At 42.7% G+C, this 16,270-nt stretch overlaps 1 pseudogene; it reads left to right on the forward strand.

Annotated features, from left to right (window-relative positions):
• The first annotated feature begins 9,978 nt into the window (after positions 1 to 9,978).
• On the forward strand, positions 9,979 to 11,385 carry LOC104662975 (annotated as a pseudogene).
• Positions 11,386 to 16,270: the final 4,885 nt, after the last annotated feature.

Below are 16,270 nucleotides of genomic sequence, written 5' to 3' on the forward strand. Positions count from 1 at the left end.
GGAGCCACGGTGGGTGGATCACCTGAGGTCAGGAGTTTAAGACCAGCCTGGCCAACATGATGAAACCCCATCTCTACTAAAAATAGAAAAATTAGCTGAGCAAGGTGGCACACACCTGTAGTCCTAGCTACTTGGGAGGCTGAAGCAGGAGTATCACCTGAACCTGGGAGACAGATGTTGCAGTGAGCTGAAATTATACCATTGCACTGTAGCCTGGGTGACAGAGCAAAACTCCATCTCAAAAAAAAAAGAAAAAGAAAATGTTCAGGACACCCATAAATCATGCCATGTAGATATAGAGTCAACCCTGGAAATACATATGGTCACAGAACCTTCTGACAAGGACACTGTCACTGGCTCTCCCTGCTTTCCACACTCCATCCCACAACCATCCCCACAAGTGAATACTGCCAAGGGCAGAGAACTCCCTGCTTCTGAAGTAAGCTATCCTACTTTCCACCGTTCCTAATTTTGTCCCCTAGAGCTACAGTGAACCTCTGCGCCCCTTCTGCTCCATGATCACCCTTCCAATATTAGAATGCAGCTGCCATGTTTCTGTTATCCTTCTTCACAAAAAATATTGGGGACCAGGGCATGGGAGGATGGTCCAGATTAAGTTCAAGCTAAAGTTCATAGCCAGGTGTGGTGACTCATGCCTGTAATCCCAGCACTTTGGGAGGCCGAGGCAGACAGATCAACTGAGGTCAGGAGTTTGAGACCAGCCTGGCCAACAGAGCCTGTCTCTACGAAAAATATAAAAAATTAGCCAGGTGTGACGGCACATGCCTATAATCCCAGCTACTTGGGAGGCTGAGGCACGAGAATTGCTTGAACCTGGGAGGTGGAGGCTGCAGTGAGCCAAGATCATGCCACTGCACTCCAGCCTGGGTGACAGAGCAAGACTCTGTCTTAAAATAAAAAAACAAATAAATACAAAGTAAAGTTTAGAAATGCCTGGACTTTTCTAGAAACTGCTGGGGCATGCCCACCAGAAGTTCGAATGAGAGCCTGATTATCCTGTAAAGAATGAACTTATCCAGAGAGAAGATGACAACTGGGGTGACCACCTTGACCCACGTACCAAGCCTTGATCATCAGAGAAAGGGACAAACCTGAGCAGAACTCAGGGGCACAAAACAGATTTTTAAAATGCATGTATATATAGGACAAAAGTGAAACAAAATGTTAATTCTTTTTCTGGGAGGTGAGGTTATGAGTGATTTTATTATTTTCTTGTATTTTTAACATTTTCTACAATGAATATATAAAACATAAATTGACTAAAACTTTATTTTTTGAGACAGTATCTCAGTCTGTCACCCCAGGGTGGAGTGCTGTGGTGTGACCATAGCTCACTGCAGCCTCGAGTTCTTGGGCTCAAGATCATGGGCAATCCTCCCACCTCGACCTCCCAAAGTGTTGGAATTATAGGCATGAGCCACTACACCTGGCCTAAAACTATTTTTCTTCTTATTATTATTTTTTTGAGATGGAATTTTGCTCTTTTTGCCCAGACTGGAGTGCAATGGCGCAATCTCAGCTCACTGCAACCTCTGCCTCCTGGGTTCAAGCGATCTTCCTGCCTCAGCCTCCTGAGTAGCTGGAATTACAAGCATGCACCACCATGCCCGGCTAATTTTGTATTTTTAGTAGAGATGGGGTTTCACCCTGTCGGCCCTGCTGGTCTCAAACTCGTGACCTCAGGTGATCCACTCATCTTGGCTTCCCAAAGTGCTGGGATTTACAGTTATGAGCCACTGTGCCTGGCCTAAAACTTTGTTTGTAAGAAACCATTTAGAAATTGATTTTCTACAGTGATTTACTTATCTGCTCTATTTTACTGAAGAACAAAGTTCCTTTAGTTTACATAATAAACAATATTCAGAAAAATGCTGTTTGCAAATATGTGTTATGACACTGCTCACCATGTTGTTTCCTTGGAATTAGCCATTCCTCCTCCTCTCAGTGTATGAAAAAAACAAATAAACAACAAAAAACACCTGGTGCCTGGCTTATAAAGATACTTTAAAATGGCTTAATCATGTTCTTTAAATAAGCAAGCAGCAAATCCTTATTAGCATGTGTATGGTTTGAAGAAAATGAAAGTAACCACCAATAGAAATTCATTTCCACTAAAGGATTACAAAGGGTCTTGCAGAGAGGGCCTGAGACTAAGAGCATTAGGACACAATTTCTGGAGAAGTTAAACACTGCTTCTTAACACACAATCACATTCCATTAAAACTGCTTTGCAGATGTTTGAGAGATTTGCAGAACTGATAAAGACTTCCACACGTGTCAAAACTACCATCTAGAGAACTTAGGTTATAGTTACAGGACTTAGGGAAATAATAACTCTGAATTTAATTTGTGATCAGTGATTATTTAATGCATAAAATAAGATTTCTTATTCTTAAATATGTTTTTTTCTTCTTTCTTTTTTTGGGACAGAGTCTTGCTCTGTCACCAAGGCTGGAGTGCAGTGGTGCAATCTCAGCTTACTGCAACCTCTGCCTCCCGGGTTCAAGTGATTCTCCTGCCTCAGCCTCCTGAGTAGCTGGGATTACAGGCATCCGCCACCACATCTGGCTAATTTTTGTATTTTTAGTAGAGACGGGGTTTCAGCATGTTGGTCAGGCTGGTCTCGAACTCCTGACCTCAGGTGATCCACCTGCCTCGGCCTCCCAAAGTGCTGGGATTACAGGCGTAAGCCACCGTGCCTGGCCTAGATTTCTGATTCTTAAAATAAGCATCTTAATGTTTTCAAAACTACAATTTCTGCTTTTCTTAACTCTGTTGGCTGGGTGCTCATCAAAGTTTGTTTCTAATGTGATGTAGAACTTAGAAACATACTGTTTTCTATCTCATTGCAAGGTTTAAAGTTATGGGGTGAAAATGTTCATACTAAACCAATTTTAAATTTGGCTCACTTGAGACGTGTTTCCAGATGGGCCCTGGGATGGGATGGGGTCTCCTTGGAGAGGGAAGGCACTGAGGAGTCCTGCAAAACAGGGTTAGGAATATACCTGACTCACTGGCAGTGACAGCCTTTGGTTTGGAGAGTGCTCTTTGATACAAATGAAAGAAATATTTCAAAACCAAAGTAAGAAGGGGAGGATTGGAAAGATTTAACTTATTGCCCAAGATTTGTGATTTTATAATTTAGGATTTTTTTTTCTTCCCCAAACTCGAATTTAGTCTTTTATTTATTTTTATTTTTATTTTTTGAGATGGAGTTTCACTCTTGTTGCCCAGGCTGGAGTGCAATGGTGTGATCTTGGCTCATGGCAACCTCCACCTCCCAAGTTCAAGTGAGTCTCCTGCCTCAGCCTCCAGAGTAGCTGGGATTACAAGCATGAGTCACCACGCCTGGCTAATTTTGTATTTTTAGTATAGATGGGGTTTCTCCACATTGGTAAGGCTGGTCTTGAACTCCTGACCTCAGGCGATCCACTGACCTCAGCCTCCCAAAGTGCTGGGATTACAGGCGTGAGCCACGCGCCCGGCCAATTTAGTCTTTAATAATGACTCCTTTACAGTTCTTGCAGAAACAACTGATTTCAAAGTGACACATTAACTAGGTGTGGTGGCTCATGCCTGTAATCTCAGTACTTTGGGAAGTTGAGGTGGGAGGACTGTTTGAGCCTAGGACTTTGAGACAAGCCTGGCAATGTAGGGAGACCCTGTTTCTACAAAAAACAAAGCCAAAAACTAGACAGGCATGGAGGCACACGCCTGTGGTCCCAGTTATACAGGAAGCTGGGGCAGGAGGATCCTTTGAGCCCAGTAGATCAAAGCTGCAGTGAGCTATGTTCACGCCACTGCACTCCAGCTAGGGTGACAGAGCAAGACCCTGTCTCCAAAAAAAAAAAAAAAAAAAAAACTGACTCATAGCAGTGACTCTCTTGTTCCTAGAAGGAAGAAGTATACACTGGGGATCCCTCTCACCTCTAGAAGGAAGATAACTTTAGGGAAACACAACTTGGAAAGATTGACTCTTTTGGCTTTATGATAAAATATTTGAAAGTTACTATGAAAGTAACTTTAAGTGGGACCCCATGTTACAGCCTAGTTTGTGACCTAATACTTAACATAAATATTCATTTAAAGTCAACACTCTACTTTTAGACATAATTTCATCTGTGTGGTTTGGGGTGTCCTTACTAGCAGCATAGTTTACTGTTGAAAAGCTTGGACCGTGGCACCAGAATAGCTGGGTTCAAATCTGAGCCTTAGCACTTACTAGCTGTGTATCTTGAGCAAGTTGCTCAACCTCTCTGTGCTGTGTTTTTCCGCATCTGTAAAGAGGAAATGATAATCATAGCTACCTTATGCAATTAGTGTTGGGATTAAAAGAGTTAATATACATAAACCATTGAGAACAGTCTTGAGTCAGGGTTGGGGGGGGGGTGGGAAAGAAAAGAGAATATTGTTTATGGTAAATGCCTTATAAGAATTCTTCCCTGTGTTAGTTTTTTGGAATTGACTCTCTCTCCAAAGTGTATTCACAAATAAGAGTAACCACTGTTGTTATTATAGCTATTTTTATTGTGGCCTAAAAAAGTGAATATTCTTCCCAAGGTCTCTAATTTACTATCAGATAGAAAATCCAGCCTTAGAAAGAATGGAACTCCCTATTTCAAAATCAGAAAGGTATTTCTTCTATATGGGCATTAGTTTTTCTTTTTTTGTGGTTGATTTTCAAATGTGACAGATAAGACATTTTAAAGGGGGCATTGTATGATTTCTTTCATGGGAAGAGGCTGAAAATTTGCCAGCTTTTTTCAAGAAAATAAGACAGTGAACCTAAATGAGATTTTAATGTAAATATTACATAGGAATAACAGCACTTCCTATGAAATTGTATCATCCTTCCCCCCATCATCCTGTTTACCTTTGCCCCGCAGCTGTTTGCTGGGTGCCGGCCCTGGGAAATCACCTACTAACAATAACCCAGTTGGCTTCTGATCTGCAGGAAGGTCACTCTTCCCTGTGACCGATGAACACATTTTTCTTTTGTTATTTGTTTTTCTTTTCTTTCACTCACTTTTTCTTTCAAAACTTCGTTTCTTTCAACTCCTTCTAGAGTTTTCCTGTGATTCTTTCTTTTCACTTTTGTTCCCTTCTTCATAACTACTTGGCACGTCCTGCTAGTGGGCTACACTTCCTGAATTTCCACACTCTGCAGCTCTTTGAAAGGCCTGCTTTTACTCTTCCCGTCCAGGTCATCTGTGCAAATCATTAAAGTCATGGGGTTGGCACTAATGACTGGTCGACTCCATTAACGCAGCCTCCCCTCTGTGGAAGTTTGCTTTTCTGGGTCAGTGTCTTTTACTGTGGAGCTTGTTAAGAGCCTTTATTGCTTAAAGAAGGTGCACATTGGAACTTGAAGATTTCCTGTTTATACACAGGGCAGGGCCTGGCTGAACAATGATAGTGTGGGCAAGCTCTCAAGCTTTGCCAAAGGGCTCTCAGTAGCACCCAAGAGGAGCTGCAATGAGGATTTTAAGACAAGTGTCTGCTTAGCTGCCACGGCTATGTTAGAAACTGCAAAAGAGCACCCTGCAGAGCTGAAGAAAGATCTGGTGCCGCCAGTGGAGAGGCCTGCACCAAGGTCAGGTCTCAGAGAGCTGCTGTGAGCCCGAAGACATCTTTGTGCTAGAGGGGGGAAGGGCACCCTCTTCTAGGTCCCCCATCTGAGTGGATAAAAACCCAGGACGGAGTCCCTGTAACTGTCATTGCCAGAGGACTGCTGTCCATACAAATGGTATTTACAGGAAATGTGGCCTTTTCCAAATCCTTTCAGGGTCCACCAGGGTCTGGGGAGGGGGTCTCGATCTGCTTCTGCTATAGTGTGACTCCAGTCACAGGTCTGAGCAGTTCTGCTGGCGCTCAGAGTTTTCTGCCCCAGCTGGGTTTCTAAGCCCCACCCCTTGTCAAATGCTGCCTCTCCAAACCCTTCCTAGGAATAATTGCGTCACTTAGGGCGTCAGCAAACTGTGCCTCCAAGGAGGGGATCTCCTCTCCGGTTGGGGAGTGGGGCGCTGAGGCTGAATTAATTACTGGAGCTGTTTGATGAGTGTGGAACCTCAGCAGAGCGTCCTAGAGAGGGGCCAGGCACCCTGCCACAAGATACCCACAAGGTGTGGAGTTTCTGGGTCAGGAAGAACCAGATGAAGCTGCTCATGTGGCCAAAAGTAGCAAATTCAAGGGATGAGTGTGCATTTTCCAACATGGAAAGGGAAGGAAGCAAGGGGATTTCATCAACTAGGGCCAACCTGAGGGGTCTCATCCAGGCTTGGAGGAGCCTGTGGCCCCCAGAATGCCCACCCTCAAATGAAGTTCTCCCTCCCTAGCATGGCCCTGGATAAAGCTGGCCTTGTCTTGCTTCCTGGTCTCTGTTATCCGGGTTCTACACCACCCATCCCCTTCCTATCAGTACAATCTTCCCTCAGGTCATAGATGAGACTACAGTTTTTTTCCAGCCTAGTCTCTCCAAGATTAGAGCCCTGAATACCGAATATGTTTGGTTTTTTGTTTGTCTCTTTCCTTTTCTTTCTTTTTTTTTTTTTTAAGATAGGATCTTGCTCTGTTGCCCAGGCTAGAGGTCAGTGGCACAATCTCAGCTCACTGCAACCTCAACCTCCCAAGTAGCTAGGACTACAGGTATGCACCACTATGCCTGGCTAATTTTTTAATTTCTTGTAGAGACAGAGTCTCACGATGTTGCCCAGGCTGGTATTGAACTCCAGGCCTCAAGCAGTCCTCCCACCTCAGCCTCCCAAAATGCTGGGATTACAGGTATGAGCCACTACAGCTAGCCCAAATCTAGTTTCGAAGTGGATTGATGCTTTGGTTTTGAAGTAGACTGATGCTCTGATCACATGGGGATTTTGATCCATGGGTAACTGTTTTTGAGCTTTGAGAAGCAACCCAAATCCCAGGAACCCTCAGGCTCCTGCAGTTACACCCCAGGTGGGAACAGCCTGAGGCAAAAGGCCATATTTGTGTCCCTCTGACATTCTACATTGAGCTAAGTCTGTGGTTGGAGTTGGCAGGTGGCAGGGAATGGGCTGTGCTACTTGTGGAAGCTTCCAACAAGAGCTGCAAAGGAAACATCGCTCAGGCTGGGTCAGATACCAAGTCCGTGAAAGTCTAATTCCAGCAGTAGCAGCCAGGCCCCACCAGGTCTGTGGAGCAAGGCTTGCTTCCCTGTGGAGCAAGGCTTATTTTAGGCTCCCTCCAACTCTGTGGTTCCACATCCTGAGTGAGCATCCGTACTCTCTCCCCCTTGAAGAGCCAGGAGTTAATGTCCTCTGGCCATCTTAGTGCCTGGTCTTGGTGGCACCCACCCCTGTCCCTTGGGAGTCCTTTCCGACTCCTATGGTGTCTTTGTGTTCTCATGAATCTTCTCCCACATGTGTGAGCTTGGGATTATTATCTGTGTTTTAGAAAGGTGTGAGCAGGAGATAGAATTTCTCTGTGGGCCCAAGGCTTGTGAGTGGCTGAGCTGGGACATGAATCTGGATCACTAGACTCCAAGTTCAGTGCTCTCCCTATGCTTGTGTAAATGTCTCTTCAGCAAGAGCTGGTGCCAGGGGGCAGGAAGTGTACTAGGACTCCTTTTGAAACAGGTTTCCTCCCCCCTCAGCAGGAGAGCAGGCAGCATGGGGCTTCAGTAAATATTTGTTGAATTGAGACTGCATAGGAAGGATGATGGGGAACAGGGAGCTGGTGAGGCCAGGAGGCCAGGAAGGCAGCTACACACAGCAGCAAACCCCTCCCTACCCAGCCGGGGCACTTCATGCTCATGTGTTGGGAGCGGGATTTTGTTAGATGAGACCATTACCTTTACTGGTTATGAGGTGTTGTTGTTGTTCTTATTGTTAACTCCACCACTAGTATTCTTCCTTCTCTCCAGGTTCCAACTGTGCAACTGCAGAAAAGAGAAGGTCAACAGACTCCTGAAGGTAATCATGTCTTCTTCCTGTTCAAAGTAATTTTCATTCTTACATATCTGCCTCATGGTATCTATCAGATAGCTCTTTCCATAATAATCCTACATAATAAATAACCACAAAGCCTCAGTGACATGTAATGGTAAACATTTATTTTGCTCTTGTGTCTGGGGTGGTCAGCAGAGCAGCTTTGTGGGAGTGCCTCTCACTGCTAAGAGTCAGCTGGCTGTCAGCTGGGTGACTGGGATGACTCAGCTCCTTCAGCAGGCTGGCCCAGGCGTGTTCTCATGGCATGCTAGAGTAACATAAGAGGGAGTGGAGGGAGTGGGATCATGCAAGTACTTTGTGATCCTCTGTTTGGGAGCTGTTGTTAACATCCCATATACCAAAGCCCAGATTCGAAAGGTAAGGAAATTGGCCATCATTTTAGTGAGAGCATCTGTAGAGTGACATGGCAAAGGATGTTGGATACAACGAATATTGCAAATAGCATGCTCATCCTGGTCCTGGCTGGCATTAGGCTCACTCCATAGAGAAGATAAACTCCTGGCAGGGCGTGGTGGCTCACGCCTGTAATCCCAGCACTTTGGGAGGCCAACGTGGGTGGATTGCAAGGTCAAGAGATGGAGATCATCATGGCCAACATGGTAAAACCCCTCTCTACTAAAAATACAAAAATTAGCTGGGCATAGTGGCATGTGCCTGTAGTCCCACCTACTCAGGAGGCTGAGGCAGGAGAATCGCTTGAATCTGGAAGGCGGAGGTTGCAGTGAGCAGAGATTGCACCACTGCACTCCAGCCTGGTGACAGAGTGAGACTCAGTCTAAAAAAAAAAAAAGAAGATAAACTCCTGTGTTAGCAACCCCAACACAGTGATGATTTACAACCACCAAAGGCAAATCGTCATCCCCATAAAAGATTTACAGAAAGATCTCTGTTGAGTGTTTAAAACAAAAGTAGGTTTATCACAAAGGTGTTTTTTATTTGCTTTGTTTTGGTTTTTCAGGCAAGTGTTCAAAGATAATTCTCTAGGAGTCTCTCCTGTTTTCTTCATGTCTTGTGAGCAGGGGCTTAACTGTCACTTGTTCCTAGTTATTTTTTCAAGTATGATTATACTTGAAATAGGGAGCCTATTTCCATGACAGCATCTCCTGCTATCAACCTGGTCCCTATCAAGGATGGCCATCATCAGACTTCTCAAAGATGTCAGTGCCTCCCTCACCTGTACCCTTGTTATCCTACCGACAGGAATACTCTCTCTGCCTTCCTGAAGAATACAGCACAGTGGTGGCTCCTATGGTTTTGCATCAATCCACTCTAACATTCCCACATATCTGAACTTTCTGAACCCTTCACGAATACTATGCTGAGGCAATATCAGCATTTTCACCTCGTTTCTTTTAGGCCATTGTTAGCAGAAACTTTAAAGAGCTGTTCTAGCCGTCTATTAGGACAGGTTCTAGGTGTCTTTTCCCTGATGTTAAACTTCAAGTCACGAGAGAGGGCTCCTATATCAATACATTGCCCTCCATCCCATCTTATTTATATTCTCCTCTTACCAGAAAAACACACTTGCCACTCCCCATCCACACACACTATCTTATTCCTTTAAGATCTACATCCCTATGTGATCCTTGGTTGCTATTGGGACACATTAACCAAGCCCGGCAATGTCTTTGGTATGTTAGATGTTTACTCTTGGAGCAGGGAGCTGTGTTTCTCTATTCAGACTGTGCTGAGACATAATCTTCGTAACTGGTCTGAAGACAATAAAAAGAGGCAGGGTCATCTTGAATAGTACAGATCAGGCAAAGCTTTAGCAGGGTTCCCAGGCAAGGGGCATCTGCTCTGGTCTGCAAGGGGAGAGAATTCAGAGAAGCATGAGAGCTTGCATCTCAGATTCATGCATTCAAATATCCCTAAATCAAGTCTCAGAGTCTCTCTTTTTCTATCAGGGCCCTGACTTTTACCATAAAAGACTTATTGGCATTTCCACCCTTTGGGCTGTCTGAGCAGCACCATGGTGGTTGGCAAGAACAAGTGCCTTACAAAGGCAGCAAAAAGAGAGCCAAGAAGAAAGTGGTTCCATTTTCTAAGGAAGATTGGTATTATGTGAAAGCACCTGCTGTGTTCAATATAAGAAATATTGGAAAGACCCTAGTCACCAGGACCCAAGGAACCAAACCTGCATCCGATGGCCTCAAGCGTCATGTGTTTGAAGTGAGTCTTGCTGATTTGCAGAATAATGAAGTTGCATTTAGAAAATGTAAGCTGATTACTGAAGATATTTGGGCAAAAACTGCCTAACTTCCATGCCATGGATCTTACCCATGACAAAATGTGCTCCATGGTCAAAAAATGGCAGACAATGATTGAAGCTCATGTCAAAGTAAAGACTACCGCTGGGCAGTGGCTCACACCTATAATCCCAGCACTTTGGGAGGCCAAGGTGGGTGGATCACCTGATGTCAGGAGTTTGAGACCAGCCTGGCCAACATGGTGAAACCCCATCTCTACTAAAAATACAAACATTAGCCAGATGTGGTGGCGGACACCTGTCATCTCAGCTACTAAAGAGGCTGAGGCAGGAGAATCACTTGAACCTGTGAGGCAGAGGTTGCAGTGAGCCGAAATCACACCACTGCACTCCAGCCTGGTTGACAGAGTGAGACTCCATCTCAAAAAAAAAAAAAAAAAAAAGACTACCAATGGTTACTTGCTTTGTCTGTTCTGTGTTGATTTTACTTAAAAATAAAAAATACGGCCGGGCGCGGTGGCTCAAGCCTGTAATCCCAGCACTTTGGGAGGCTGAGATGGGCGGATCACGAGGTCAGGAGATCGAGACCATCCTGGCTAACACGGTGAAACCTCGTCTCTACTAAAAATACAAAAAACTAGCCGGGCGAGGTGGCGGGCGCCTGTAGTCCTAGCTACTCCGGAGGCTGAGGCAGGAGAATGGCACAAACCCGGGAGGCGGAGCTTGCAGTGAGCTGAGATCCGGCCACTGCACTCCAGCCCGGGCGACAGAGCAAGACTCCGTCTCAAAAAAATAAAAAATAAAATAAAATAAAAATAAAAAATACAACAATCAGATATGGAAGACCTGTTATGTTCAGCATCAACAGGTCTGCCAAATCCTGAAGAAGATGATGGAAATCATGACCCGGGAGGTGCAGACAAATGACTTGAAAGCATTGTTCAATAAATTGATTCCAGACAGCGCTCAAAAGATGCAGACAAGGCTTGCCTATCTATTTATCCTCTCCACGATGTCTTCGTTAGAAGACCAAAAATGCTGAAGAAGCCCAAGTTTGAATCGGGAAAAGTCATGGAGCTTCATGGTGAAGGTAGTAGTTCTGGAAAAGCCATTGGGCATGAGACAGGTGTTCAAGTTGAATGAGCTGATGGATATGAACCACCAGTCTAAGAATCTATTTAAAGTTCAGACTTATAACAGTGGGACATAAAAAGTCCTATTTGTTAAAAAAAAAAAAAAAAAAAAAAAAAAAAGACTTGTTGAAGCCATGAGTTAACTGTCCTTTGCAGTTCTGTCACCCTTATAATCAGCTCCTGGGACTGATTTTAACCACATTCTACCCTACAACGGCTAGAGGCCTCTGGCTTTCACATCATACCTCAGTTGATACTTAGCTAACCTGAATCATTTGTTTGTCAAGACTTCCGAAGAGTTAACAAAATCTGAACAGTTCCCAAGTCTTTGTAATTTTATTGCCCCAACTCCATTCAAGTGTCAAAGTTGTCACATAACCCAATGTGTCACCTTCTACCTGTACCTGTGCAGGTGACAGTCTTAGTGACTGTGATGTTACTGCCTGCCCAGGTTGTCACCACTGCACTCCAAAATCCCATCCTGAGAGGCTGATTTTTAAAACCACTGTTACCAACTCTCATAGCTTGGTTCTCTTACAGGCAGAATCTGAGACAAAGGTCATATTAAGTAGTTTACTTGGGAGTGATACACAGGAGCAGGAGCGAGGAACCAGGGGAATAAGACCGGGGAAGATGAAAACCAGTAGAAGGGAACAATACATAAGAATGCAGGCCTCGTCCCACTCCCAGTGAGACTGAGTATTATATATGATCTGTTTTTGATGTTTTAATAAGTATATATTTCCTAGGTAATTTTGAATTTTAATTTTTAATGATTTACAATATTTTTCTCATGTTTTAAAATTTTTATTCCATTTGTGGGTTTTTTTTTCCTGTCCTTTGCTCATATGTTAAGATCCAGGGTTGGTTTTTCAAAAAATGTATATTGGGCCAGCATTGTAGCTCATGCCTGTAATCCCAGAACTCTGGGAGGACAAGGCAGGAGGATCACTTGAGCCCAGGAGTTCAAGACCAGCCTGGCCAACATGGCAAACCCTGTCTTTATGAAAAATAAAAAAAATTAGCTGGGCATAGTGGCAGATGTCTGTGGTCCCACCTACTCAAGAGGCTAAAGTGAGAAGATTCCTTGAACCTGGGAAGTCAAGGCTGCAGTGAGCAGTGACCAGTGACCACATCACCTCACTCTGGCCTGGGTGACAGGATGAGATCCTGTCTCAAAAAAAAAAAAAAAAAAAAGAAAAGAATTTATCTTTAAAAAGCCATTTTCATAGTCACTCTCATATATTACTGGTAGGCCAAACACTGATAAAACATTTCTGGAAAGCCTTTTGCAATTTTTATCAATAACTTAATTTTTTCACCTACTGTAATTTCTCAAAGACAAGCTAAACTTGAGTCACAAGAACAGGGTAGGTTTCTGGGTGCCTGGCTTTGGAGTCTCAGTAATGCAGGGTTGATTTTTCATGGATGTTTCTCCCCAGTTTGTTGCTTATATTTGTTGTTGTCAGTGATGTTTTGGGGCATTAGAAATTTTAAAGTTTCTTCTGGTTGAACCTGTTAACTTTAGAAAGTCATTCCCCTGCCAGAAATCAGATAATTTTCACTCATGTTTTCTTCTAGTTTTCTTCTGGAGATTTGATATTTTTAAAACATTTAACTCCTAATGCAACTATAGAACCAGCTAACATAAAAAATGTAATAAAATAATACCAAGTGCTGGAGAGGATGTGGAGAAATGATCTCTCATACATAGTTGGGGAGAGTGTAAAATGATATAATCATTCTGGAAAATAGTCTGGTAGTTTCTTCCCAAAGTGAGCTTTACCATATTACCCAGCAATTGCATTCTTGTACTTTTTATCCTAGAGAAATAAAAACATTCACACAAAAGGCTGTGTGTAAATTTTCATAGTAGATTTATTCATAATAGCAAAATACTGGAAACAGCCCAAATGTCATTCAATTGGTGAATGACTGAACAAACTCAGGTATAAGCATAAAATAGAATATTCATCAGCAATAAAAAGGAATCACCTAGTGATGCTTATAACAATTTAGGTGGACTTCAAGGGTATTATTTTTAGTGAAAGAAGACAATCTCAAAAGGTTACATATTGTGTGATCCCAATTACGTGACATTTTTGAAATGACAAAGCTTTAATAAGGAGAATAGTTAGTGGCTGTCAGGGACAGGAATGTATGTGTGTTGGAGGTTGGGAATAGCAAGGAGTGGGAAAGAAGGGGTAGAAGTGAATGCAAATACAAAGAGGTAGCATGATGGAGATTTTTTGGGGTGATGAAACAGTTCTTAACCTTGTTTGTGGTAGTGGTTACATCAATCTGTTAATGGGATAAAATTGCATGCAACAAAACTTATGTCCATACAAAAACCTGCACATAGATGTTTACAGCAGCTTTTTAAATAAAACTTGGGAGTGCCAAGACGTCCTCCAGCAAGTGAATGGATAAATAAACTGTGGTACAACCAGACAATGGACTATCATTCAGTACTAAAAATAAATGAGCTATCAAGCTATGAAAAGACATGGAGGAAACAAACACCTATCACTAAGTGAAGGAAGCTAATTTGAAAAGGCTGCAAACTGTATGATTCCAACTATATGACATTCTATTGTAGAAAAGGCAAAACTAGGGAGACTGTAAAAAGATCAGTGGTTGCCAGGGATTGGGGATCAGGAGAGACAATGAATACGTAGAACACAGAAAATTTTTAGGACAGTGAAACTACTCTGCCCGAAGGCATAATGGTGAATCCGTATCACTATAAGTTTGTCCAGACCCACAGAAGGTACACCGAGAGTGTAAACTACAGATTCCAGGTGATAAAGACGTGTCAAGATTGGTTAACCAGCTGTGACAGATGTACTACTCTAGTAAGGAACGTTGCCTGTGTCAGGGCGGGAGGTATATGGGAAATCTCTGTATCTTTCACTCAATTTTGCTCTGAACCTAAAACTGCTCTGCAAAAAAAACAAAGTTCCTTTAAACAAATGAACAGATAAATAAGTAACAAGTGAAGTTTACTTTTAAAATTGCATAGGACTATACATATACACATACACAAATCATGATTTTTAAAACAGTGAAAAAAAAGCAAATTGTATTTTTTTGTTTGTTTGTTTTTGAGACGGAGTCTTGCTCTGTTGCCCAGGCTGGAGTGCAATGGCACAACCTCGACTTGCTACAACCTCCACCTCCCAGGTTCAAGCGATTCTTGTGCCTCAGCCTCCTGAGTAACTGGGATTACAGGTGCCCGCCACCACGCCTAGCCAATTTTTGTATTTTTAGTAGAGACTGGTTTTCACCATGTTGCCCAGAGTGGTCTTGAACTCCTGACCTCAAGTGATCTGCCCACCTCGACCTCCCAAAGTGCTGGGATTACAGGCATAAGCCACCACATTGGCCACAGTGTGTACTCGAATTAATGATACTGATCCATTTCCTGGTTTTGATATTTGATATGGCAGCTACAGAAGATGTCATCTTTGGGGGAAGATGGGCAAAGAGTACACAGAACTCTGTACTATCTTTTCAACTTCCTTTGAGTTTATATTACTTAAAAATAAAAAAAAAATTTAAACACTTAACTCTTAATCTGAAATTTATGTTGTATATGGTATAAGGTGAGAATACTAAAGTGATTTATAGTCACATGGTTAACTGAAGATCCCAGTGTTATATCTTAATTAATACATACCTGCCCCACTAATCTGTGGAACCTGCTATGAGATTCATTAAACACTTTAAAATTCTGGGATCTGTTTCTAATTCACCTAACTTTATTGTTCTGTGTTTTCTTGAATGTGTGCAAGGATTAAACTGATTTGATTGTCTATAACATATATATCACATATATATTATATATCATATATGTCACATATATATTATATATCATATATGTCACATATATGATATATAATATATATTTATCACATATATAATATATATTATATATCTTTATTTGAGACAGAGTCTTGCTTTTTTGCCCAGACTGGAGTGCAGTAGTGCTCTCAGCTCACTGTAACCTCTGCCTCCTGGGTTCAAATGATTCTCTTGCCTCAGCCTCCCGAGTAGCTGGGACTACAGGCATGTAGCACCATGCTTTGGTAGAGACAGGTTTCACCATGTTGGCCAGGTTGGTCTAAAACTCCTGGCCTCGAGTAATCTGCTTGCCTCAGCCTCCTAAAGTGCTGGTATTACAGGTGTGAGCCACCACACTTGGCCCCCAGTCAAGATTTGATTATATTTGCTTTATGATTTAATTATATTTACTTTCAATAGCTAGCAACACTAGTGATTCCTTACTAGTGGAAGGTGGAAGAGAAAGAAAACCAATATTTTCTGAACAAGACTAAGATCTTCACATGGATTATATCACTTAATCCTCCTAATACTCATATGTAGTAGATTCTATTATTATTCCCATTTTACAGATGAGCAATAAGAGGCTCAGAGAAATTAAGTAATCATTCAGGATATCAAGTTAGTAAGTGGCAGAGCTGGAATCAAACCCAGGCCTGCTGGAATCAAACCCAGGCCTAGGATTCTAAACATTCTTCACTCTGTTGCCCAGGCTGGCCTGAAGCCATCCTTCTGTCTCAGCCTCCCAGAGTGCTGGGCTTACAGGTGTGGGCCACTAAGCCTGTAATAACATTTATTTAACCACCCCTCCATTCACAGACAGTTAGGTGTTCAATCTTTCCTATTAACAAATAGTGGGATAAAGAACACACTTATACATAGTTTATTTCACATGTGTACAAGAATATCTGTACATTACATTCCCAACAGTGAAATTTCTGGACTTAAGTGATGGTACAATTATAATTTGGATAGGTGTTTTCCAAACTGCCTTCCAGAAAGTTGGATATATTCACACGTCTACCAACAATAACACAGCACCTGTCTCTGGAGCCCCTATCTGATTTTTCATCTGTGCC

This window comes from Rhinopithecus roxellana, chromosome 3 (assembly GCF_007565055.1).
Source record: "Rhinopithecus roxellana isolate Shanxi Qingling chromosome 3, ASM756505v1, whole genome shotgun sequence".
NCBI classification, from domain to species: domain Eukaryota; kingdom Metazoa; phylum Chordata; class Mammalia; order Primates; family Cercopithecidae; genus Rhinopithecus; species Rhinopithecus roxellana.